The following is a 27,850-nucleotide window of genomic DNA, read 5'->3' as shown; positions in this document are numbered from 1 at the left end:
AGTTTACATTCGGACATATTATTACTATGTGCTAATACGTATCCGCGTCGCTTGTACAATATATTTGCGAATAATATTCATTTATATCGCAGCAGTATTAACGATGCAAGTTTAAACTCTTCGATTTCTCGTACGCCTCGCGTATACATTTATTTATCGCGCTATTACCGTTTTTTGTAATTTTTCACGAATACGCTCTGTTTATCAATTATTTGGTAATCGCGAGATAAAGTTTGATTAACTGATTGACTACGTTTTACCAGGACTTGACATTAATCTCTCGTATTCTTTCGTAACGTAACCTCTCTACATCAAGTCTTTTTTATAAGTTGGTTTTAATAGCATCATTATCCTCAAAAGAAATTTAAAAAAAAAAAAAACTTTTTTAAAGCCTCGAGCAAAATTTGCGAAACGATAGGATACTTTAATGATCCTGTGTCTTCTAAATTTTCATTATTCAGTACTTTAATGCCGCCGCGTGATCGATCGCCTGCAGCAAGTGCGAGGGGAGCGAGCCTGCGGGATTCTTTCGCAACGTGTTTTGCTGTGTGAACACACGTCGTAGGAATGTAGGCCTCGGTCACGTTATCAGGATTAGGTCAACAAAGTTCGAAATAAAATTTGAGAGTTGTACGTAAAGTCCACAGAAGTGTCGTTTTTCTTTCACAAAAAGCGTGACACAATTTTTTTTTTTAATTCAGATCGTGATAATTTTTTATAGAAACTTAAATTATGCTCGAAATATATCAAGCGCACAAAAGTGCATTAGGCTCTTTCCACTTTAAAATAATTTGCATTTGAGATATCAGGCCGCGAAAGTCATTTTACCGGTCTCTCATCACTCGTCGCATTTCAAGGATCTATCGCGAGACAAAAGCGGTAGTTTAATTATACTAAAATATGCACGCTGATAGCATCCATATATGTAGAAAGGAAGCCTACGTAGGAACCTGTATTGCGAGTAAAGGCAGCATTTGTTTTATTAGGAAACTCACACTTGAAGAATTTCAGATCTATGGTGCATTGTGTTGGCCTTAAATGCGAATTTGTCGCATAAACGGACTCTCGGTTACACGCCAGCCGCCAACTATTGCAACGCGGGGCTTTATGCACTTGCTGGACCACGCGCGCACACACGTGCAGCTGCGTGAACACACGGTGTCACGTGCAGAAGCATGCGCCAGGCACGTCTGTATGTGAAGCAAAGAGGTATGACTGTAGAAAATGAAAGTTGAGATTCCATGGCGTGTCGTTTCGTAACCAGGGTCACGTTAGGCTTAGAAAGGCGACGTTTAGTATTTAAGCTCCTAATATCGATCGTGATTTCAGACAGAAGCGCAAACAACCCCTTATTACAAACCTCTTATTACACCCCATAAATCAACGCAAATAAATTTTTTTTTTTTTTTGAAACATGCTCATCGCGTTTATGCATTGATTACTGTTTCCGAGAGAAAAATATAGCAATAATGAGATAAATGATTAAAAACGTGACATTTCTAACGATCTTTAAATGTTAAAGCGGAACACTTTCGTGACTAGTATTCCTGCATTTAACATTTATCTTTATCTTTACCTTAAATTGTCTTAAGGTATTTACTTAAACATTTTCACCGTTCTCTATTTTTTTTCTTTTTTTGTTCAACTATATAAAATTTTGTATTTTAATATAATTAACTATACTTAACCGCTTTAATGTTTTACTTTGTAATCTCCTCGCCAGGATTTTGCTTAATTAATGCATAATAATACTCGGAATTAATTTGAGAAGGCAATAATCTGTCAGTCTGTACGCCAACCTGTCATCCACATGCTTCCCCCTTACACTCAAAGCATCAGCTTTCTAACGATCGTTTGGAATGATATAAAATCGGAGATCAATCCCCATACCGTTTTCAGCATAAGGCGGATGGTGTTTTCAATATTATCGGCATTTTCGAGAGAGAAACCACATGCTATTGGACCCGCTAATTACCTGTCGTCTATCGCGAGTGCCTTTGAAAAATTCCACATCCCTTATTTTACTCATCAAGTACTTATTAAGTAAAATTTTGATACATGCAGCATCGTTAAATTACGTGAATAAATATGTACTCTGATTATCGTATATTTTAAAAAACATTTTAAGTTTAGTAATGTGAATGAAAGATATTCTTATACATAGTTCATAATTATTCTACAGTGTTTTAAATAATTAATTCACGTACAAAAAAAGAAAGGAAAAAAATTCCGACATACCAATAGCGGTTTCTCGCTTGATAAGTCGATATTATATACTTTCTCTCTAAAGCGCTGGCCTTGGCAACGTAAACTGGATCCGTTTCACGATACATTTCTTACGATTTATTTTGGATTTATCACGGCCGACGGTCAGCCATTTACGGATAAGTTTCGCTTTATATAAACTGTCGACGTTACATGATTGCGCATATTTAACATATATAGAAAATTTAATGTTAAAATGCTTCAACGATGTACGTTAAATCAGTTTCACATAACGTCGATACGCGCCATTGGCACGTACAAAAACGGAAATCAAGTGTATTAATTATTCCTGCATATTAATTGTCTGCCTATTTACCATTTGCATAATAAAATCTGCTGCCGAAAAAATTCGCGAAGCATTATTGTTCTTAACATTTTTATTTTATGACATTAATGAACGTCACGCGAATCAGAAACAAGGCCTAAATAAATCTGTGCGGGAGGTTTATTCAATTAATTATAACGTGCAAATTTATAAAGATCAAATTAATCTCTGTTTGATTAAGCAAAATTTATTTCGTGATAAAATGTGTAATCAACTTAACGGATTTATCAGCGAATAAATTGGTAGAGTAGCTGATAGAATTTTCTTCAAATTAAATTGATTATATGGTTTACCACATAGCCACGTTCCACACCTACAATTTAATTCCGATCCTTTACCGCTTTATCGATTGTTTGTTCAGTCAAAATTGAGTTACAAACCGCATAAAAAAATGTCGTGAGAATATAATACTTTTATGAATAAAAACAAAGCTTCTCTTTTATGTAAAAAAAAATATTTATGTTATAGAAAAATAATAATTTGTAATATTTATAAAATTATATATAAAAAATTTAACAACTTTTTTTTCTTATGTTAAAACAATGATAAATACAATTTTTAGTGCACCTATCGTTTCGCAATAAATAATATTAAAATTATCCTGCAGAATTTTCAATATTTCTAGACAATATAACGTTTACAACCTTTTTTCTTTTTTATATATAATTTTTCAGTGAAACATTTAATTTTGAACTACACGTTCATGTTATTTACAGCGGTTGATCGATTTACAATCATGTGTTTTAATGCAGCTTAATCTATTTTTAGGGCTATTTTAATTTAACCGGGGGCGTTGGCGCGCGAAATCATTCCCGATAAATCATGTAACCGACTTACGCCCCCGAAATTCCACGCAAATCGACGGATCGATCGAATTTCAGTGGCAGTATTAAATCGATTACACGCCCCACTGCAGCGCGGCTGGGTTCATGGGGGCGGACAAGCGCGAAGTATCCCCGCAGGCATCCTCCTCGCACAAAGCGAGGATAATTCTGGCCTTTCCAGCGCGCGTACGCCAAGCTGGCTGAATGGGAAAGCGAGCCGACTGGATCTTCCGTCCGCGAGTCGAGAAGACTTGATCGCACTTAGGCGGGCCTCCGAGTCGCGCAGCCGGAAACGATCACGTAATAATGCCCCCGTTTTGTCTCCAAGTGCTTATCATCCCCGGCCAGATTTCCAACTTGGAACTCGCCTGAAAGCACTCACGGTACATTGCCTTGACGAGTATGTAATAACGACTCAGCTGCCGTTAACTACGACGCATGAGCGGCTTCTCGACTTCCGTAGTCAGGACGAGAAAGTAAACAAATATACATTTTTCGCCGCGGAATAAAGAGAAAACTGTGAGAAAGGGCTGGAACGGAAATGCTGACAAAAGCCGTATTTGCGTGCAGAAATAATTATGTTAAACGCGCCACTTTACATTAATCTTCAAAGCTTTAAAATTCTTGTAACGAGACACCAGACTTGTTGGTCGAGCAGTGCAATTTAAATTACTCGAGATCACCGTCGCGGCTGATTATTTCTTCAACGTATGTCTTAAACTTGCAGGGAGGACTTTTGGTAAGGATTATTGGCTCGAGATTAGAATGGTAATGAGAGTTTCGCGAGCCCTACGTGCGCCGACATTCACGCTAGATTATCATTTGCAAGCATTTCCGACGACGCCTCCGTCGAGTAGACTGTATAACAGTCGCATTATGTTGTGCAAGAGACGGCCAGCGAGAGTGTATACGGTAGATACTTGGCGTATTCGCGCAAGAAGCGTAATTAAGACCAGGCCTGAGGTTCTCTTGTCTCCATTTTGCCGTCTGTCGACGGCGAAATCGGACTCGCGGCTGAAGGCACGCTAGTTAATGCGACAAGTTGTAAGTTACATCGTTTAATGCGCTGTTAGATCTACTCACAAATTCCAGTCTGCGCCTGCTTAATTAAGTCAGATGCTCTCCGATTATCCATTACCGATGTTCCGAAGCAAATTGCATGAAATACGTCGCGTGACCCTATCCGCGCGGTTAGCATTGAAAGACGTTTTATGAAAAAGATAATTGAAATAATAAATTAATTAGACCTTAGAGCGAAATTCAGAAATATTACATCTTACGATGTAAAACACGAAAGTGTTTAAATATTGAGATTCACGCGAATATTCGCGCTGTTACCCGTGGTCTTAAGCTATTCGATTACGCAAATGCATATTCTGTTGCAAACTGAGCATCATGCAAAACCACGCGGCCGCCTAACTTAATTAATTAGTGTTTATACGAACTTCTATTTCAGGAAATTGTATAAACTGATTAAAAGTTCGAGATAGGTGCAGTTAGAGAACAAACGGCTACCTTGTTTGAATCGTCGGACAAACGAATTATTATCTATTTATTGTCAAAATTCCTAGGTTCGAGAGCCGATTGATGACGGCAACGTCGTATAATTTTTCAACATCTATCATTTTCGTACTTAATTTAATTGTTGAGTGTTGCAAAAATATTCATGATTTGATCTTCGCGGAAGGGAAATAAGGTGGAAGTGAAAGTCAATTTAACTCGATACCATCTGATTGCAGCTTCGGCTGCTCGTCCAAGTGTGAATGTAGAGTGAAAGATGTTTACAGAATCGAAATTCTATTTGCAAAGTGAAATGGTCTGATTACAAATCTATTCTGGTACACGCAACGTGTAACGCAAGCCGCTATCGCGTTCGCCGTAACTAAATGCACGCGATTTTAATTTCGTCTCGACTTTCAGCTTTTCGTCTGCATTTGGCATACATATATTAATAATAAATCGCTAGATCAATCATTTCTTTAACATACTTTTTTAAGCCAGAAAATTAAAATAACAGAACACGTTCAAATGCAATTTAATTCTCTCATTCAATCGATAACGCGAGTGTACACTCGTAATATATTTTATTATTCTCAATATTTTAAAACATTTCTCTCTGCACATATTGTGTGTTTTCAGCATGGATCCATAATCAACCGTAAAATAAACCGTGTTAGCAAAACGGGACCAATGGTGCTTCCCTTTCTCCGTACCGGATTTTAAATATTTACTCGTCGAATTTGCACGAAATGCAGCAGCACTCGCTATCATCGAATACAAATTGCATACCGTAAAACGTAATACGGTGACTGCGCGAAGTGCATCGTCGATTCCTACAAACATTTTGATAAATTGAGTGATTTCTAATATGATAATAACTGTATAAACATGAATCTTTGCAGCGAGAAATAAGAAACCGATGTATACGCGACTCTTCGAACCGTTAAGTTAAACAGAAATCGCGAATGAGGAAGGTAGACAGTTGTGAGGCGGAAACGTGCGACGTTTACAGAATTAAAGTTTGTTTAAACATTGGCCGAAGTTGTGAATAAACTCGAAAATTGTGTCATACTTCTATAAATAACGTTATGAAATTCTACTGTAAATGGGGAAACTTAGCCGCTTTCATATTTTTCGGATATATTTTAAATACTCCATTTTAATAAAAATATTAAATATAAAATACTTTTTTTAATTAAAAAAAAATAATTTTTTGCAAAATCTTATAAAATATTCAATATTAAAATTTTATATAATGTAAATAGCAACCTAGCAATGTTATAAAATAAATTGTAAGTGTCGAATGCTATGTATTGAAAACGTTAGAAGATGATTACAGTATGTGTCGGCTATTAATATTCATTCTATGATTAACACCAACACAAAATCACAAAGGTGATATTTTAATCAATTCGTGAACGTGACGAAAATCAAGATTAAAGAGCTTGCTCATGCACATAATGCAGTTTAATGCCAACGTAGTGATAAAATACAAAAAAAAAAAAAAAAAAATTGCACGTTAAAATTTTAAGAATATCCGCTACGTTGTAATTCTCGCTGCAATAACTAAAGGACGATCCTTACATTAACGTATCGTGCGTTATTTTTCACGCATAAAGCAATTAATGCTTATTTTTTCACGGTCTAAAGTATAAAGAACAACGTAAAAGATATGAAAGATTAAAGCGATGTATAATTACATCATAAAAGCATCACACGCTGCTGTTAAGATGAAAGATCGTTAACTCTGTCTCTGACTTTTCGTTTTTTTTTTTTTTTTCTTTGACAAATAATAAAAAAATATGTGTCTATACATATAAAAGTTAGTTAGAAAAATTAAGTTATATAAATTTTTTTTTTTCTTTGCAAGTTATCTGTAAAATGTAGGCAAGCTACATACGCGTCTCATTTTCGTGTAGTATACATAAGTATACATGAAATAAACACTGAACCTGAATGTGTGCGTGTAAACTGAATATTAAAAAGACACATTTTGCGTAAACAATTATTTACCATGCAAGTAAAAAAATACGACCACGCTTTAACGGCTAAATTAATTTCTCTCTTTTCCCCTCTGTAAACTTGCCCAGTATATCTTGATTTTTTGATACAGTTTTAATTTAACATTTCTAAAAGGAAACTTACAGCATCTTTACTGGAAAAGAAAAAATAATTACTTTTATTGTCCGATTCATTAAATATTTAATTTCAAACCGTTCGCGTGAGTGTGTGTATTTAATAATTACGTCTGATAAATATTTACAAAATAAATTTTCTCGCAAAACAATTTTATTAGTTATCCTCGCAACTTAATTTACTGATAATTTTAATAAGCGCATTATGCACAACTCAATAATTACGTTTGTGAAATATTAATTAATTTTGTGAAAGAAATATACCGTAAATCGCATGCGTAAAACACGTTAATCGTTGCAAGATTAAATATGTAATACGTTATCTTTGAAATCAGACTTTAGTTGAAATATATTTCAATTTATTTTATCCCACTTGTATTAGCACACTTGGCAATGTAAATAAATATCGAATTTAAAAGGAAATTGCTTCAATATTTGTACAAATAGTTATTTAAATTACTCTTAATTAAAAAATTTGTAATTTGTAATTCTACGTAATATGCAACTACATTAAGCAATCTACTTTTGTTTACATTACTTTTATTAAAAAATCAAATCTCCTTTAACAAGATTTCAAAGTTAAAAAGTGAAAGTCATTTATTATCCGAATTGCGTGATTATTATACCGTGGTTGCTCCGGATATACTCTCTAAATTGAAAATTACAAATTCGCCGCTCTATACAATGACGTGCATTTTTACTTTCATACGCGATAATATTTTCGTAAATACGACAAAAGCACCGTACGCGCGATGGTAATATCGATTGCTATATGTTACGCGAAAGATTCGATAATTTCTGTCAACCGTCGACGTTGTTGGTTGAACAATAACGCAAAGGTAGACAATCGTTGGACAGATATCGGAACGCCCGCGATCGCAATTTTACCGCGATTTCTCGCGACCGTGCGCATGTTGTTCGTAGCGCGTAAATGTACTCCAGCGCTTACGCGCGCTCGCTTTATATGAACGACGAATTGACCTGTCTGGACTTCTGAAAAAATCCAGGCAACGCGAAAAACGTGCATGCTGGCAGTGCGGTTGACGAGATTGTTCGCACGCACAACAATAGAGTGATGAATTGCTCACTTTCGCAATTGGAAGATGTCTCTCTGTCTCCGAAGACGGATATATGATCTATTTTGAGTGCCGGTTGAATGTACTTACGCAATTTTTCACCGAAAATTTGAAAAAAATACGCATTACATTAAGAAAAAAATATATATATTGTATATATATACATATATATATATATATATTTTTCTGTGTCTAGAGTTCTTTTGTTTGGAAAAAAAAGTCTCAATTAAAAAAAGAGAAATTTATTTTAGTTATTAAAAAATATTCGATAGGAAACTGAGCGCGAATCTCTCTGATTCTCAATATTTCTAATTAAAAAATTAAAAATTATTTGCGACGACTTTCCATTAAAAATGTAATGTTTTAAACCAGCCAATTTGTACTACGTTCTCATTCTTTATTTAACCGCCGAATATTATACCGAGTGAATCGTCAATCTTGATTATCGCGGAAAGCATGCGGATATCCGTGACAACAAACATGCATATGTATGTATGCACATCGGTAAACTTATGACGGGGACAAATGGCGTTTTCGAAAATGCTTCAGGTGGTGTTTGCAACTACGTATAATCGCTTAAGCGGCATCGGGATTAGTGTAGCATATCGGTACTTCAAGGGCAAGCCGTGCTTGACATCGCCCGAACTTCGCGCGTAGTATCGCGCTTGCTTCATGAAAATTTCATAAAAAATTTGCATGAACGGGATGCATCCGCGAGCGTCGCGCATTATTTGTCTTTGTCAAGTCGCTCTATGGCGACTTCGAGGGCATTCACTCGCGCGGCTTGCGCGCAAATGCATTTTTCTCAAAGAGACAACCGGTCCATCGCAGTGATATCTTAAGTACTACCGACAATACTTTTCATCTCGGCTAGATCCGTCTTTGTTCTCCTACTCCTTTTTTTTATAACCATTGTTGAATAGTATAAAAAAAAAATTTAAAAAAAGTAACGAAAATCGTACGGGGCAGATAATTATTTTAAATGTGTTTAATTTCAAAAGCCTTACTAATAATAGAATAAAAGTCTCAAATAAAACTTACATATGCACGTATAAAGTGCAAGATACACGATGCGACGTTAAATTTGGAGTGACATGCACGACAAGAGAAATCGCGAAAAGAAATCATAACGCAAGAATGAAGGAGCAGCGAATAAAACTTATCAAGAGTCTGTCGCCGTATCAGAGTGCAGCCGACAGCATACGAGGATTTGATTGGATAGGTCGCTCGATTGCATATTGCATTCGACGAATATCGAAACCCCTTGTGCTCAATTAAATCCACGACAGCGCGACCGATGGAATATCGAATTCGTGGAGTTAAATCGCCGGACGATAAAAAAGGAATTGCGTTCGTGAAATCATTTCGATACAAAAAAAAAGAAAAAAAAGAAAAAAGAAATGGATAAAGAACAAGCGGGCAAGAAGGGAAAAATATTGATGCAATGCAAAGTGTGTCGATAATTTCAGTTTTTCTCTACAGCGTCCCCATTATGTCACATATGTCTCCAACTATTCGCAAATGGTAGTTCTTTGTCAGCACCCTTTACAACAAATATTTGTATACTATATTTTACCCGCCAGCATTTTTCGAGTTTTTTTTTCCTTTCTCTTTTCTTTTTTTTTGTCAAATAAAAACAAATCACATCAAACATGTTGATTAAAATGCGGTATTAAATTTATATCGATTTTAATAATTATATTACTTTAATGGAAATTATAATAAAGTTACGTGCACCCGTATGTAACGTAGAATTTCTTGGAAAAGTTGATTCTGTTGAACAAACCTTTTCCACCACTATACACGTTTCATTGAATTTTAAAGTTTCCATGACTCTATAACAAAGTTTCTCTTACAGAAACTCAATGTACGCTCTTAAACTAAAGAAAACATTTTAATGGTAAAATAAATCTCTTTTTCGAGATATGAAATCGAATCAAGTCATTTTTCGCATTCAATGGAAATGGAATTAAAATTAAATGGTTTAATTTGATAATTGTATTCATGAACGCGATAGCAGTTTTATTAAATTTTATCATAATGTAAAAATATGTAAAGCTTTTAATATATAAATTTATTTCCTTTAAATAACACTGTCTTTCAAATGCAAAAGTTCAATATTCGTATATTACGTCAAACATTTCTATATTATTAAAAATATTTAAAATTATTGTCTGCCGATATTTGAACGATTTCTGCATAATATTAAATAACTAAGTGCATTACAGAAATTTTGGAAATGTGGGGATTTATTTGACGTGCGGAAAACGCCAGGTTTTTTTTACTGGAAACAAAGAGAAATTAAATTATCGCCCAATTCTGTGCGAAACGAATCGCTAGAAACAGGTATTACTCGGATTGAAAAAAATCTATCCGGCGCGTCGCGAAAGCCGCGTCAAAGCTTTGAAACAGAAAACCGATAGGAACAACGTAAAACTATCCTACGTTGATCTCGTTCGATTTTATGTACTTGCCAAACTTTCATCACTATTTTCCCCGTATTGCTTATTCCGCGTCAAACCTCGCACAGATTTACAGATCTGCATTCTTTCACCTAGCAATTCCCGGCGTATATCAGGGTAAAATCTTACTCCGACGTTTCAAACGATCTATTAAGTCTCAGTATGTCTATATGTCTCAAGGGAATCTTACTTTTTTCCATGTTAAATATATGTATGTTTTCCTACCTACCTCACACAAAAATTTGTAAAAGATTGATTTCACATACGAATATTTAATATTGTAATTTTTAATTGCAATTTTATTATACTTAACATAAATTAGAGATTTATATGTATTATACTTTTTATATGTACCAAACTATTGAATTATGATAATTTGTTTTAAAAAAAATTGAAAGTTCCGGGATCGAATTTGTGTCGGTGATCGTAAAATCATGTCACGACACCATGTGCGATTTAGAGCGTGCTGTCGATGCAGTTCCATGTATACCCGCGATCCTGAACGATTCACTACGGTTCAGTGCGACTCAAGCTCGGAACAGAAGCGGCGCATCGTGACGTCAATACACGCTTCCCTAAACCTTTGTCATCGCATTACAGCAGATTGACGATAATTTTGTTGCACTGTCGAAAGAAACGAAAAACCTGAGTGCAGTTTTTGATATGCCTTACTTCGAAAAGTTACTATTTAAAATATCACAAAATATCTATACTACTTTCCACAAAAAAAAAAAAAAAAATTAACTTTTAATAACTCATGCTATCACTAAAATACTAAGCAGTGTGCGTTTTAAATATTATGTCAATTTAAAAATAAAAAAATTATATCACAATTAGAAATAAATTACCAAAGAAGAAACAAAGAAACACACGCGTGTTTCTTTTCTATCTTTATTCGAAATCTAAAAGAAACAACCTATTGCCGACATTACGAGCCACGGCCACACATCAGCACGGAACTCCTCTTTCCTTCTCCCCTTTTCTCTAAGCTCCACATTTCATCGCGTACAACAAAATGCTTTTTTGCCATTCCAGAAGTAAAACGAGATAAGGGACACAACAGAGGAACGTCGGTCTCCAATTAAAGTGTCCCACAAGGAACGATAAACCTTTCCCTATCGGCTGCAGTTATTGTTCAAGGTGAGTCGCGATTTACCCGCCAAGAGATCGAATCTGGTTCTGCTCCTCTCGCTGTCCTCGTAGCCCTCGAGGTCGTCCTCGTAATCGTCGTAATCCTCAGGGACAGGACGGCGGTCGCCGTCATTGTCGCTGACATTTCGCGAGACAAGATTGTTGCCGGGTGGACCTCTCTGAGTGGCCTGTCGGACGCGGGCCCGATGATCATTACTGAAGAGGACCGACGGCGGCGGCGGCGTCGACAGCTGAGAGCCTTGAAGGCGACGCTGAAGGTAACGGGCCAAGAGCGCTTGTACCGCGTCTGTCTCCGCCGTGCCTGGAAGACAGAAAGAGAGACTCGCTCTCGTGATCAGTCGACAACATCCTCCCGATTTTACGATATCCCGCTGAGCCTTTACATCCGCATTCTTACACTCTGTCTTTTTTCATCTCGTCTCTCGTCTCGATTTTTCACCATCTATTTCTCCTTTCCTTTTTTATTATTATTTTTTTTTTTTTATTCCTTTCTTCCTTTCTTATCGTCAGTTTTTTTCTCATTTTTCCGTGATGTAACAACGCTCGCATTTCTCTTTCGCGAGGTTGGAGACAAAAGAGCTCGAAGCTCGATTCGGGGTCGCCGCCCGTCCTTCTTCTTGTGTCATGTGCGAGATGCATCGCGTGTGCATCTCCGTGCAAGCGTAAAGATATGCGCAATCCACGCCCTGATGAAATAGGTTCGGCGATGAGTGTAATCCCTCCTATACGGTGGTAGATTGATAAAGAAATGTGGATTTATTTAAAAAAAAAAAAAAGAAAATAATTATGCGAGAAGAAAGAGAGAAGGCGACACGTTTGCAGTTGACAAAAATGAAAAACCATCTGAGTGACAAGTACGAACACTGGTAAATTAAAAGTATTAAAAATAATACCTACTACGAGTAATAATAATTAGGATGTTAAGAATGTTTCAGTTGATGAAGAAGTTAACAATTAAATTATAGTATAATGTACAATCACACAGACGGTAGTAGTGATGGAATAAATGATACAGAGATTAAAGATGGGTGAAAGTGATTAAAATTGCGTGTCAGATCTGGCGTTTGAATCAACATAAACACGAACAAGTGTGCTTACAGTGTGGAGACAATATGCGGTGGAATACTTGAACCCGCAGAATGTTTCATTAGAGTCCCAGGCTCGTCTGCGTTTGATGTTTGAAGAGCTTTTGCAAATCATCGTTCGGTATCAATGTACACGCGATTCGTAGTTACGTCAAGGAGACGGAACGAAATGAAAGGATTTATAAATCATTCGATATCACTTTGCGATCGAAGATACGATCGAGACTGATTAGTTAACATCAAAGCACTGACTGCGCACAACTTGCACACGCTTTGTCTAGCTAAATTGAACTTCATTAGTCAGTATTGCTAACCTCTCGCGAATCATTGTGTTGTAATACTCGTTTAAAAAATATCTATTTAAAGAAAAGTGTATTGAAATTTATTCAACTATTCAACATTTTTAAAAGTGAAAATTAAAACGGTCAACGTTCCTAACCGATAAGATTCTATGTGAACGTGTTACTAGCTAAATGTTGCACGAACTCGAAGGTAACGCAGAAACGGATAATTAAAGATGCGACGGACTAAACGACGATGGCGTGAGAGCTGTTGGAGGATTTGCGGCGACAAGAAATCCAATTTTCGGCGAAGTCCAGCACGGGGGACGAGTGCAATTACATCGATTTCTACTAGCAAGCTTGGTGCGCCAGCATGGCTGTCTTGTAATTGAATTGGATCAATTGTATCGCACGAATCTTATCATTTCTCCCCTCGATCCTCTTCCTGCTTTTATTTTTTTTTTTTATTTCGATCCTTTTTGCTGAACGAAAGCGCTCGTCAAACTGTTATTCCGGGCAGCGGCTTCGTGTAATTAAATCCTACAGGTAAACGTTGATCCCATTATGAAAAAGCATCTGGCAAACTGGCGGAAAACGAGCGACGCGCCGTCGTACGCGCACTCTGTTTTCTTGTTATATTTCGCGCGAGCTGGAAAATGCACGCTCGGGTTGACCGCAAAGGATAAACCTTCCGACGCGGTGATGCCCTGGCAAGGATTTTCAGAGTTGCCTCCGAGAATCTTTGGCCTGGTGCGAATCTCGTTAACCTTGCTTTCGCGCTCAGACTAATTTAATCGAGTGTATATCGAGAATTTGCTTGCATGATGTAGTTTGTATTTATTTATTAATTCAAAATAATATTAATTGTAAACCCAATGTGATGCACATTTAATTGGAATTGATTGGTGAAAGATTCAGATTATTCAAGCTTCATAAAATACATTGTACATATTTTGACAGGTAAAAAAAAAACGTGTAATTTTGCGCAGAATAAACTGTGCGTTAATTTGAACGTTATTGTTGAATGTGGAGGAAATTGCGAAAAACATTGATTGGCCTTTGAAACAAAGGTTTAGAAAAAAAAAAAAAGAAAAAAAAAATATATCTATATATATATATCCAACCAAATATCCAACGAAAGCAATAATAACGTATCGTTCAAATTTTTTATATACTCGCGGTTCGAAGTAAAAAGTAAATACAACGTAAACTAATATTTGACACGTTACAGCAATTAGAAAAATTCTCACATATACGGTTCTACAAGACAACACATAAAGCGATACACGATATCGGAAAAATAATAAAATGTCACCATCCAAAATATTCCATGACCATTTCTATCTATTTTTTTTGTGGGGAAAAAAAATTCAATGAGCAATTGCGCGAATAGTCGGAACAAAAAGGTTTATCCAAACGAACATTTATTACACAAAAATTTCTGTGGTTTTAATTCATTCCGAGTTTTATTAACTTTTTAACTTTATCAAAAATTACATGTTTAAAGTTTATTAAAAATAACTGTAATTTAAAAAATAATATATTTTTCAATATTTTTAACCACCGAGTTTAATCAACGAAAAATAAATTGTAAAATAAATAAAAAATTTAATAAAATAAAATTATTAACTTTCATCGAATTATATGTATGACAAGCAGGAGAGAGAAATCTCGATTCAGGTTACAAGAGCATGAAATAAATCGTGGTAAGTCATGGGTCACACCATGCAACAGATTAAACGGATTTCTTCACGAATTCAACGTGAGGTTCGCCTTAAGAGGAATTCAGCGTTTTCAATCAAAAGATGTAAATCCGTGGAGAACCATCGTCAATGTGAGAATTTTAAACCAGAATTCAAGGTATCTCTTTGGACAGGCCAAATTTCATACTAATGGAATAGAAAATTGACGTCAAAAAAGAAAATTTGCAAAAATGTAATCAAATACATCTTTCGTTCGAGGAGGAATTTTTGCCGATTTGTGAAAAATAACATTTAAAAAATAGAAAAAAATGAAATGTTTTTTCGGCAAATAAATGAAAACAAGTTTTATTGTTTCTCAGTGTCGCAAAAGAATAAAACAATATAAAGGATATGTTGCTCAAAAAATCAATCCTAAATATTTTCTTTGGAAACGAACAATTATTTTACCCAAATGCTTACGTTATTAGTAAATCAATGATTTAATTTTAAAAGTCAATATTAATCACTTTTTGTTCAGATTTAAGTTTAAAAATTCTTTTCCTCCCAAAATATCTATTTTTAAGTGTTTTTTCCGGAAACACCGATAAAAAACTAAAAACTGTGGAAAGTGTGCATTCCAAAATAACCGACGTGCTGAAATTTTGAATCGACACACAGCGATTCGATCAGGAAAAGATCAAAGTCCAAAGAGGAGTAGAACTTTTCGAAAATTGTCGAACGGAGAATTGCTGGCAAAGATTCTTCTGGCTGGAATCCCAATTTGAAAAGAGTAGCCTGGTTTTCTGCATTGGGTATTCCGCTCAAGCGCGAGAGATCAACTTATTATCACCGTCTCTCCCGACGTCTCGCGGCTGAAGAAATTGTCACGGCCGACCGGAGAAACGTGAGCGTCCTTTGAAGTGATTTAAGTTTCGCTTGCGCGTTCTCGACTGCACGAGAAAGGGGTAAGCATTAAAACGGAATGTCCCGCCTGAACTGATTTGCAAGTTTCGCGTCTCTTATCCGACCCGCAGCCGGCGCGGAAACCAACCTTCTCCTGTAATCCATTGTCCCCACTTCATAATTCAATGACTTTCGGAACTGCGTTTCCTGGACTATTTCCTCGACGAGTCTTTTGAATGTTTTATGTGATTTTAAGATTACCGCGGCGGCGGCGGCGGCGTAGCCGGCGATAGCGAACGATACGCTTTTACCGTAATTGGATCTAAATTCTGGAACGGACGAACGAAGTCTAATAATAGCTTTACTTCTCGAACGCGAGCTATTGTACCAGAGTCAATATTATCTTGTTATAGCCGAGTTATAAAAGTAGGTATCGAAGAGAGAGCTCTAAGCAGTGATACGAAATAATTTATAACATCGTAACACACGATGATATATCCACTGCGTTAATATCGCAATAACGTAAAAAAAAAAAAAATAATAATAATACACGGAATAAAAATCCATTTATAAAAATCCTACTAGTAATTAAAAAAAAAGATAAGGGTAAGCGGCGTATGTGACGTGCGTGAGCTTTGTTCCCCCTCCACCCACACTCTCGCTCTGTCCTTCTCCAGCGTTCGAGCGAGACGTACGTACGCAGCACGTGCTCCGTACATATTAAAGATCTACGCACAATCGACGGGCCAGAGGCACATAATCTGGCGTGAATTACCTTCCTGAATTAATTGTGCGTACCGGCAACTACTTCTTTTTGATATAAAGTAAGTGAAAAGTTCGTATATGCGTATATTAAATTCACGTCTCTTTGCCGTAAACGAAGCGTCGATAAGTACAGTCAGACTCGAGGGAAGAGAGTCTCGATCGACCAATCCGCGATAAATTCGGGAGATATTCATTCGTGGTGTAGGAATGCGAAGTCTGAAAATCTGTTAACATATTTTTATGACTGCGAAGTGATCGAGAGTAGTGGTCGGTCAGTCGCGCGCGCGGCGGAGCACCCAAGGGCACGGGGAAAGGGGATGGGTGCTCGCTAGCGGCAGTCAGCCGGCTCGCTTCTCATACGTATTGCGTAGGTTCGGGACTCACGGGTGTAGGCACGGGGAGCGCGGGCCGCGGGGAGTAAGGGGGACGGTAAGCGCTAGCGTGCTAGCGCAGGAATGTGTGCGACCGGTCACCCGCAACCAAAACACGCGCGCGGTAAGATAAAAACAATACGCGCTGAACAATCCATTGAACAGAACAGAATATTGACTGTAATTTTTTTGTTTCAGATAATTGAAGAAGGACCACCCCGACATCCCGCAGACATCCTGAGAGGAGGAGGAGGCCCAGGAAGGGTATCCTGCCCCAGCAGAGCAACCCCGAGGTATCAATTTTTTTTCGGAATAAAACGTTTTAGATTTATGATAACGTTTTTTAATTTATTTTATTTAATTAGATATAATATCTACAAAATAATTTTTTCCTTCTTCTGTTACAGATCAAGAGAAACTCTGCTGCGTCGCATCGTTCAGTGATAAATAGTGCCGCACGCCGATATTAAATTATACGAACCGCAGCCGGTTCGTCGGTCGTTTCGGGAGTGCCGATAGTTACCGGGCGTCTTTATCACGATTATATTTTTACGAGAGCGCGTTCGCGGGTGTCTAGTGCGCGGAAGGATGGCTCGTCACGTCCCATCTGAGAGGAGGAGCAGGCCCGGGATGGGCATCCTGCATCAGCGGAGCAACTTTTAGGTAAGCATGAATTTTTTAAAATAAAATCTTTATTAAAAAAAACAATTTTTACCTTTTTTTTATTAATCTTATTAATTTACTGGCACGTCTACATTAATATTTTTCTTTTTATGTTACAGTCACCGGCAGAACTCTATAACTCCGCTGAAATTCATGCAGATTGGTAAGTCGCATATTTTTTTTCTTTATTTCGTAATTTTGTAATTGCATAAGATCAGTTCACGCAGTATACTAGCAAGCGGCGAAAGACGTTGATTCCTAGCTTTTCTAGTTCGTTATTTTAACCGGGAATAATTGTCCAGTAGCTATAGACGTTTCGAACGTTACCCTTTCTGACTCAGTGGTGGTCAGATCTGTTAGACAAGCACGAGATAAACCGCGGATCGGTTATATAGATATAACAGTTAGGCTCAATTTCGATTTGGGTAACGAGCGGGAAAGTCAGACGTATCAGAACGCTGAACATATTTGGATACGTACTCTCCGGTTTCAACCCGAGAAAAGCACAATGTTTCGAGATTTATACGGCGTAAATAGCGAAAGATCCTGTGTAAACGCCAGTGTTTTGTATATACGCGAGTTCCCGTACGTGACAAGTACCTTAAGTAATGGTAAACAGAGACGGCGTATTGTACGCAGGGTTCGGCTACAAGGCACGTTTTCGCCATCAATAGTGAGGCTGCTCATAAATGTCTTTTTAAATCTTTCGCGGAAAAAAACGAGAAGTTAATCGGTTAATGTTAACCGACGTAGTAAGAATTACGCGGTGCACTCGACATACATATCTAACGTAAAAAAATCTCATAAGTTAAATAAAGCCTAAACGAGAAAAAAAAAACAATTAATAAATATTGATGTATATTCTGTGAGAGAATTACCACAAAAATTATTCGCAAACAATTCACGTAATGTATCATTTGGCAATAAAAATTGCATATCTCAAACTTCCATAAAACCGACAGAGCATAACTACTAAAACGGCAAAGGTCCACTAATATTTCATCGCGATAGCATTTTTTTTCTCCGAGAGAAAATGTCTGTCTGCTAGCACGCCTCCGTTCGTCTGATATACGCCTCCATTTCGCAGTTTGACGGGAAAGAAGCGGCAGAGTAGCTCGAATGCAACTGACAATAATTTGTCAAGTCGGCCACTCACGACTTCTTATATCGTTCCTTCGGACAAAGAGAATTTCGTTGGAAGGGCAGAGATTTCCCGCTCGAGTTTCTTGTTTCGTCGCGCGTTTTCCACACGTCGCACAAGACTCGAGATTTCATAATTGTGCGAGTGCATTAGAGGAACGTTTTCGTCTCGCAAAATTGCACGCCACTTGGAAAACATAGCAAAGAATTCAAATAAAATATATCGAGAGTTCTCATGGCGTTTCTTAGGACGGAATGCAAGCACTTGGCAACGAGCCATGATCGTAACCGGAATCTTCAAAAATTTAATGGACGCGCATTATTATTATCGTTAATCATAAATAGCCGCGTGCAAATAAATTAATTCTTAATCAAAGAAATTTTTCGTTATAAAATATCTTTATATTCCAACTAACTGGAAGACGCAACGTAACAACGTGACATTTGCAATATTTTTTTGTAGATTAAACCTTGACTTTGTATTCAATCTAATAATTTCTTTAAAAAGCAAACGGGGCTTTGAGTTTAATTAACGTAGAATTTAAACGAGGCCCACAAAGCAGAAGACGTCATCGCGAGGACTTAACTCTTATCCTTTTCTGCATGCATTCATGTACTCGGAAGAACGGTCAGTGACCCAAACGAGTCACTAAAACCACACAGGAGATCAAAGATGAGATTTGAAAGAAAATCTCATCTCAATGATTTTATAAGAGCTGAGATATAAATTCTTTTGTAAAAAGATGTAAAGTTTCTTATATTATTTTACTGTTTAAACCATCTATTTATATTTTGAGAAAGATTCTTGCTAATGAGATGCACCAATAACAATTAATAATATTATCAAGCATTTGGCGCGAAAGAAGTAAGATCTATTTTTTTACGTTACCATTTTATATTTTTTCATTAAGCGGCGAGTAAACGTTTTATTCCCTGTCATCCTTTAACTATAAATACGGAGTATCATTTCGCTTCTATTGTGCCTCTTTTTATCATCGCATTTTACGTCGTATACGATGGTTTATTTCAACTATCAGATAGTCATTTTATTTCTTCGTGCGCGCAGCCGGTTTTCGATGTAAAACCAAAACGAACGTAACGGGTATAAAACGTGACATCGAAATTCTGCGTTGTACAATAAATAATTTCTCGATAATTGATGCCGTAAATGTCACGGTTATAGCGCATCAATGTTCATTTATCATCAATTGTCAAGCAATATTTTATGTTGCACAATAAAGATATTGTTAAAAAATTTATATTAACATTTAACAAGGAAAGAAAAAGTAAAGCTCTGTAAAAATGATAGAGAATATATTAAAAAGAAAAAATAAATAAAGTTAAAATTTAATTCTATTTAATTAGCAGCTCTAAGTCAGTAAAATATTAATACGCATATAAATGTAGCTGCAAAACGCATAAACTATATACGATAATATCTGCCAACTTTCATTTCATATAACCTGGAAACTATAATCCTCATATTATTAGGAATTTCGACTTTAATTAGTTTCTGGAATAACGGCTTTCCTTGCGTTTTCTGCAGTTATGTCGTGTATTTCGCCCAATAAATCGTAAAAAAACCGAAATAATGCGTAATATTAATAACATTATTACACTATGCAGAATACTTTATTTAATCATAAACCTACTACTTTTATTTATATTATTCTGACTTAATTTATATCTTTAGAAAATAAAGATCTTATTTTCTATTAAGAAATTAATCAAAGAATGAGAAGAAGCTTCAAATAAAAAAAATTTGTACGAGTCCGGATTACTTTGTCAACCGATCAGCTTTGTGGGAAAAAAATATAGTAGTTGATAAAAAGGTGGAGCGAAATGTCAGGCATGAATAGAGAAAATGAATAAGGTATAGTAAAGGCGGTTATTCAAACGCAAATTACTCCTAGCCCCATTTCCATTTTGCAAATAAAGCGCGGCAAACTTTACCGGAAATAAGAATGAGCTTTCGTGCAAGTATGCAACGGTTCCTCCTTTCTTCCCTTAACCGCACACATAAAATTGACTTTTTCTATCGGATTTCTTACTCCTAAATTACCTTTCATTTCTACATCTTTGAAAAATTTAATAAACGCGCGGAAATTAAATAATAGAACGGCTTAATAGTATCCTATTGCTAAAATTCTCCTCCTAACGTTTTGTTCAACATCTGATATTGTTGCGTAGCGTGGTTTTCTCGACAGATAGACGTAACCATTCGAACACGTTTCCTAATTGGCAGCTTTTTTTCTCCGCAGTAATTGGAAACGGTCGAGAAGCGTCTCCGTGAAGTGATCTCGAATTGGAAGAACGTGGAACGGGGAGTAAAAATAAAAACGTCAGTAGCAAGCGGAAGGCTATAAAGAATCGACGTAAAAAAAAAAAAATTTTTTTAGCCCGCAATGCGCGTAAATAAAAATTTATGGTATTCAGAGTTACAAAATCTGAAAAGGCCGCGCACCGCGTAGCGGATGTCAGCGATTATGAATGCAAAGGTATCAACGATGAGCTAGCGATTTCACCTGTAGTGAAAAAAAAATTTCCGGTCCGGGTCATATCAGCGGAACTGCTCCCGCATCTGTAAATTCGTGTGTGCTCTCGTGTATAAGATCGCATGCGCGTTTGCAAGCTGTTTCCACTTAACGACCAGCCGTTTCAGGATTTTGAAACGTCATGAAACGACGTAGCAAGGTTTTCTTCGTATTTATGCCGAGCTACGCTCGAATTTAATGAGCTCGACGAGTCGTGAAAAGTTCATTCCGTAACATCGTAAACCATTCAATTCCAAAAACCAAGCTACATACGCGATGATACGCTCCAAAACTCCACATCCGGAAACTCTATTAATTCGGCAAAAACTGCTATTTTAGCGCCAGTGCTAGGAAACGAATAAAACTTGCATCGTGTACGATATATTCGATGACGCGCGTTTCGATTTCGAAAATATTTGGGTCCGTGAAATCTTTACAAAACGTTAATAGCAATTACGAGTTTAGCAAGTGATTTATTCAGGCAAAACGTCGGTGGCGTTCCGCGAATATCAAATATTTAATTTTCAATAAAAATTCAATTTTCAATCTTCGAGGAAGTAACGCGACACCGCGTAGCTGTAACCGCCGGTAGCCGTTCTTAAAGTCCGCAAACCTTGCAGCGAATTACGATAGCGTTCGCAATGTAAATGTTTGAGCTGTGGCTGGAGTACACATGATGCGTGTGCACTCGCGAGATGTGAGACGCTGTTCTAATGGCTTCGAAATTGTATAGAAAGTTATGGTAGAGATCTGTTAAAAGTTTCATGATATAAAGCTCGCATCGCTAAAAGCTCCATTATCAGTAACATAAATGTTCATAATTACATTATCTATTTAGTTTGCAATATTTAATAATAAGCCAAGAAAATTAATAAAAGAGTATTATTAATTAAATTGACAAATATGAAGTTCGCTGCGTAAAATGTTTAAAAACGGAACGACAAATGTAATTAAAATTATAGCAATTTTTTTTTCTTTTTTACTAAGTATAATTTCGAATTTGTTTTCAAATTAACTAACGTGACACAACGGTAAAACAAACGCCGAGAAGAAAATATTTAGAAACTGCATTCTTTGAAAGAAAGGAATTTTGATCATAATGAGATGATCCTCACGAGTAACTTTGTGGCTGCAAACTATCTAAAATATGAAGTGTCTCCCAAGACTGTGTAAGTTCTTGTAATCCACGTCACTTCATGTAATGTAGCGTCATATTATGCGCGAAATATGTTACCACACGGGACGAAGCTATCACTATCGCGGAACACGTCAAAGGACTGCTTGTCGGTATCGTCAAATTGCAATTTAACCGTTATCACATTGCATTACAAAACGTCAGCGCGTAGTCGAATAATCCCGGTTGCGCTTTTGAAATTATTCCATTTCGTATAACTATAATTTGAAATAAAAATAACAATTCAAAAATGTCTCGACAATCTAGAATTTTCTGTGTAAAAAAATTGAGAATATTGTAACACTTTGGCCGTCGCTTTCGCGCGATATTTCTCGGTATAGAACAACGCACGTACATGGAGTTTACTAAAAATACAGTATCTTAGTGGCAATAAAAGCTACACTGCGCCATATCGCATTCGCTTGTAGTTTGTGTAGAAAAGAAATTGCAAAAACGTGCGCCGTATTTCGATTTTATCTCCGTATCAAATTAGTTGAACAATTAAATACTGCAGGACAAAAACGGTGAAAAAGGGGGATTTTTAACTAGAAAACATCCCGCCCAAGCGATTAAATTGATCGCTTTTGTTAATATTCGACGCGATAGATGCAAATATCGTGTGAAAAGAAAACGAAGGAACGGAGAACGGAATACTCGTTAATAATCTGAAAAAGAATAGGAACCGGTTCGAAAAATCACGCGTTATATCCGGTTTGATATAAATATAAATCAGCGTACCGATCATAAATCCACTGCTGCTGTTTTTATATTTACTTGCTTTTCCTTTTTATGTATCACGTTGCGAACCACGTTCTATTATAGTAGATGTAGCTTGGGCAATAATTTTTCGTTAATGTACACTGATATGTCGACACAAATTGCAGTAAAAAAAAAAAAAAAAAATAAAAAAAAATAAAAAAGTATACACTATTGTTTAACGCATGCCTGCGTTATTACATTTTGCTAATTCAAATAATGTATCTGAATTATAGACATTGTGCCACTTAGATAATTTATATTACGGTGAAGATAAAAACCCAGTTAATTACAAGAAAAAGTGCACGAAAAGCGAAAATGAAAGCCACGTATAAACTATTGTTGTATGCGCGTTGCAAATAAAATCACGTAATATGAACCGCAAAGATCGTGTTGGAGATTCGCGAGAGGGAACATGTCCGATCGTTTCGGGAAAATCAGCAAACTTTCCCTCAATCCTACCGACGCAATTATCCGAAGTTCCGGTTTCCGATTGGCCCGCTTGGCTCCCGGATATTTCGTAGGTTAAACTTTCCGCGTAGACCGACCTCGGTGACCTCCTTCCGCTTTTATTGCCCACATTGCAAATTGGCGGTATACGGAAAAAGTATACGTATGCAAAAGTTTCATTTAAATCGCCGTGCCCCCTCAAATAAACCCGCCGTGACGACCACCTTCGATGCGAAGGTTTGCGCGCGTCGCTCGATTGCGATTTCCAAATTGTCGTTGGAAATAGTTATCTGAATAGTACGCAATTTCAATATTATGTTATGAGAGTAATGAGTTTTCCCTTGGCTCGGTTCGCTTTCACATTTGTTTGCCCGTACAATGCCATCGTTGTACTATTAAATTAAAATGAGAAACACCACAAAACTTCTGTTTCATTAATGATAACATTAAAAACTTAATTATAAGAACCTTATCTTTCCTTAAAAATAAAAAATAATAATAATAAATTTTTTTAATTATTAATTTAAAAAGATCTAATATTATTTGTATAATTAAAAAGTCCCTCTTTTTATTTTTCTGATTTCAACTTGTAATTTTAATTCTTGGCGACCGTAATTTCTTTCCTTCCTTTTTTTTTTCTTTTTTTTTCCGTGTAGAGTCAGGGATCTTTGGAAAATGCGAGTAGTGACAATCTAACTGACAGGCAATGCGGAATGAATACAGTCGAGTTCAGCGACGAAAGCGCAGAGTGCAAAATCATCGCGGGATCGGCGGCTACGCGATATTCGCATACAATACAGCAGGCGCTGCATCGAACGGACAATAGTCCTTTTTTCGTCGAAATGGGAACAAGGGTGAAGGGAGAGCAACGTAGCGTGCGGCGTTAAAGGGAGGACGGACGGCGCGCGTATACGCTGTACGTGGTAACGTAAATCATACCTCGAAATAGATTCGAACGGTCGATCGTGGATTGCAATGTCGGCGTACCATAAACGCTCGTGCACAAATCCGATTCGCTCTGAAATCTTATCTAAAGCCGGGCGCTAAGCCCGGCTCATTTCGTATCGCGATTACGTTGCGGATTAATACTTTCAGCACTGTTAATGGGACAACAACAACAGTTTTCACGAACAAAGTTCACAAATGCAATATCGATCCGGCTCTTTCTATATAATGAATAATTGAAAAGAGAAAACTTGATGTTATCTGTTAAAAAATTAGAGATTTTTAGTTCACTTAATTCACTTATTTTTAACGCTATTGTGTTTCGAAAGCTTTTTCCGCCGGTATAAAATCAAATAAAATCAAACGCAATAAATTAATTTTATTTTATTGTTATCGCACGTACAAGGTGACCGATAACGATGGCGATTTTCCAGATGATACGACCTTCGTTTAAACAAAACGCTTAATCGACGAGCGGGAACGGTCCGATGAAATCGTGATCAGTACGCGCGATGCGCCGGCAATCATTGCGTTCGCGATTCGTTTGCTAAACGAATTTGGAAAGAGGGCAGACACACGAGTATTGTCCGACGTTGCTCACGTTAAATACGCCGGTTTAATTACCTATTGAACGCTGTAAACGAAGTTGGATCGTACAGATGTTGACAATGGATTCGTTTACTCGAGCGCGCGCATAAATCGCGAACATAGCGACATCGCGGATTATACCCATTACGATTATGAAAGTTTATCACTTCTACATTATTACCGGGCTTATTAACAGACCGGAAGCAATAACCTGATGGTATCACTCTCGCGTGTTAGCAGAATGAAAATTCCGATTTTCATTAAGTGTCACTGGTTTCAATTAAAATAGGATTTTCAATTTCCTGACGGAATATCAATTAGGTACCAATTTTCCAACGACAACGTCCCACTCTTGTTCCGCTAAGGGAAAACCCTGATTTCGATTCCGCTTTAATTACATCTGCCCAACACTGATTGCCTATTATGTGCTTCTAGACGAGTCTAACAAGCTCCGAAAGCTCTCTTCGCGAAGAAAGCTTTTAGCTGCAACATTCTCCAATCACTGTTTATATTCAGCATCATTCATATTTTTTACGGTACTCTGCAGTTTATACGCTGCAATATCAACGTCGGTAATTATAGTAAATTTATATTCACAACAATTTAGAAAAGGAAATATTACTTTATTAATAAACGTTGAAAAAAAAAAAAAAATTTTTAGGCAAAAATCAATAAATACAAAGTAAATTATGCGTCGCAAACTTTATAAGATTAATCTTTAATTTAAAAGCAAGTTCAGATATCTTATCAGGTATCCTATTTTAAAAGATTTCCATAATTCGGTGGATGAATAAAATATTGCCCGCGAGGGATCTACCGGGGATTTTTCACGGCGAAGGTATTCATCCTGAAATCTCTTGCGCGCGATATTCTCATTTAATTCGATCTTTTAGCCGTTCTCTTTGTCAGCTCCAGGGGATTAGTCACGATACGAAATTCCTTATACCGCGGCTGTTTTCTCGGTTCTCAATCTGCTATCCCAATCTCGCGGGGCATCATTCGTTGGCGCTCACCCGAATTCCTAGCCTTCTCGATTTTCAGTGCCTTTGAGTTTATCGTGCGGATAGAATGTCTATGCGCGCGTCGTATCTGTTTTGCGGTTGCTCGAGCAGCAAAAATTTTATGTGAAAACTACAGAAACCACTCGCAAGACATGATATTCTGGCCTTTATAATAGCCTGTCTTGGAGATAAACTTCGTACCTTGACATATATGAGAATCGATCGCGTCTTAATTCAAACACAAGAGGCTCTCTCATCCCATATTCATACGATTATATTTAGGGTGCATATATTTTTATTTACGATCATTGAATTAATGCTACGGCCAGTAAAATGAAGAGCTTGAAAAGGACTTTAAAATTTTAGTCACTAAAAGCCCTGCAATTTTTTTTTATATTATTACTATATTGATTTTTATTATATACGTTAACTGTTATTATTGTTATAACAAATAATTATTTTTCCTATTTTCCTTTTTTTATTAAAATCTTTTTCGGGTATTTTTTTAATTACGTTTTACGTATTTATTATAATTTTTAACTCTTGTAAATATTTCATAATTGTATCATATACACTGCAAAAACTTGTAAAAAAAAAATTACAACGTAATCTTAGAGACTTGCCTTTCATCGCGTCTTGGTCACAGACGTAACCGCAAAAAGAACAAAAAAAAAAAGAAAAAATTAAGAGAGAGAGAGAGAGAGAGGAGGATAAGAAGAGAATGTTGTAATCCTTATCGGCGAGGGGCAACACGTAGGTCTAATTAACTTCGCGTCGGTTCCAAGGATTTAATCCCGTGGAAAACTGTGTGCACCGGAAAGAGAAAATGTTAAGACTGCATCTTTCGCAATTCCGTGAAATCGTTTCCAGACAAATTGAAGATTTTCGAAGAACAGACGAAGTGAAGATGTAGATTTAATTTTTCCGCCGTTGCCCCGTCGCAGTAAACAGTAAATTTTTCTACTCGAAAAATGAGATTAGATATCGCGAAACGCGATCGAGATTTTCAACAAAGATGCACTCCCGTCTATTAGTCCTAAATTATCCTCGCCAAAGAAACGAGATTAACGACGAGATTAAAGATAATTAAACAAACGACTGTTAAGATTGATAATACCTTACTCCGTAGACTTGGGAAAAAGAACTGGAACGTAATCAATTACAGCAAACGCGATCTCCGTTTGAAATAAACTAATTACGCTTTAAATTCTTATTATTAATGCAAAATTGTTTTGTAAATAATTAACCTTTCGACACGCATTATTTTAACTGTGACGCCAAGCAACGACGGAATGCAACTGAATCATAAAGTGACACTAAATGCACGTTGACAAGTTGAATCAGGGCTAAAAAGTAATTACAATGCGCACGCGAATTTCACTAATTTAATATCCAACGCGATTTGTCCAATGTCGGTTTGGATGAGACGTGATATTTTCGGTATGGTGTACGTTTACTAAGCCGCATAATTGCTCGCACGCACATCGCTCTTCTCAGCGATTAACCGTTTAATTTATCGCGACGACGAGTGAAGCGTTTGAGCACGGCTACCCTGATGATAGTTACGTAAAACGGATGGACATGTTAGAGCCGGAGCAAAGGTAATTTATCGAGCACTTAGTCCCTACAGTGACGTCATTTCTCGGAGCGTGAAAGATAATCTATCATTGTGCAGCCAGACAATCGTGGATCAGGATTTGCTTTCACGATTAAAACAGTTCATTAAGATTGAAGTAAGACGAATTGCTAGTCTATAGCATATGATCGATATTT

General features: G+C 36.7%; 1 protein-coding gene across 5 annotated transcripts in view; it reads right to left on the bottom strand.

The window, feature by feature from the left end:
• The window catches only part of LOC139113297 (C-type lectin 37Db), a 140,970-nt gene that overhangs the window by 25,090 nt on the left and 88,030 nt on the right, over window positions 1-27,850 (bottom strand). The gene's annotated exons all lie outside the window — the stretch shown is intronic.

The sequence above is a fragment of the Cardiocondyla obscurior genome, linkage group LG02, assembly GCF_019399895.1.
Source record: "Cardiocondyla obscurior isolate alpha-2009 linkage group LG02, Cobs3.1, whole genome shotgun sequence".
NCBI lineage: Eukaryota > Metazoa > Arthropoda > Insecta > Hymenoptera > Formicidae > Cardiocondyla > Cardiocondyla obscurior.
Note: the sequence above shows the minus strand (reverse complement) of the source record. Positions and strands in the feature narration are given on the sequence as shown.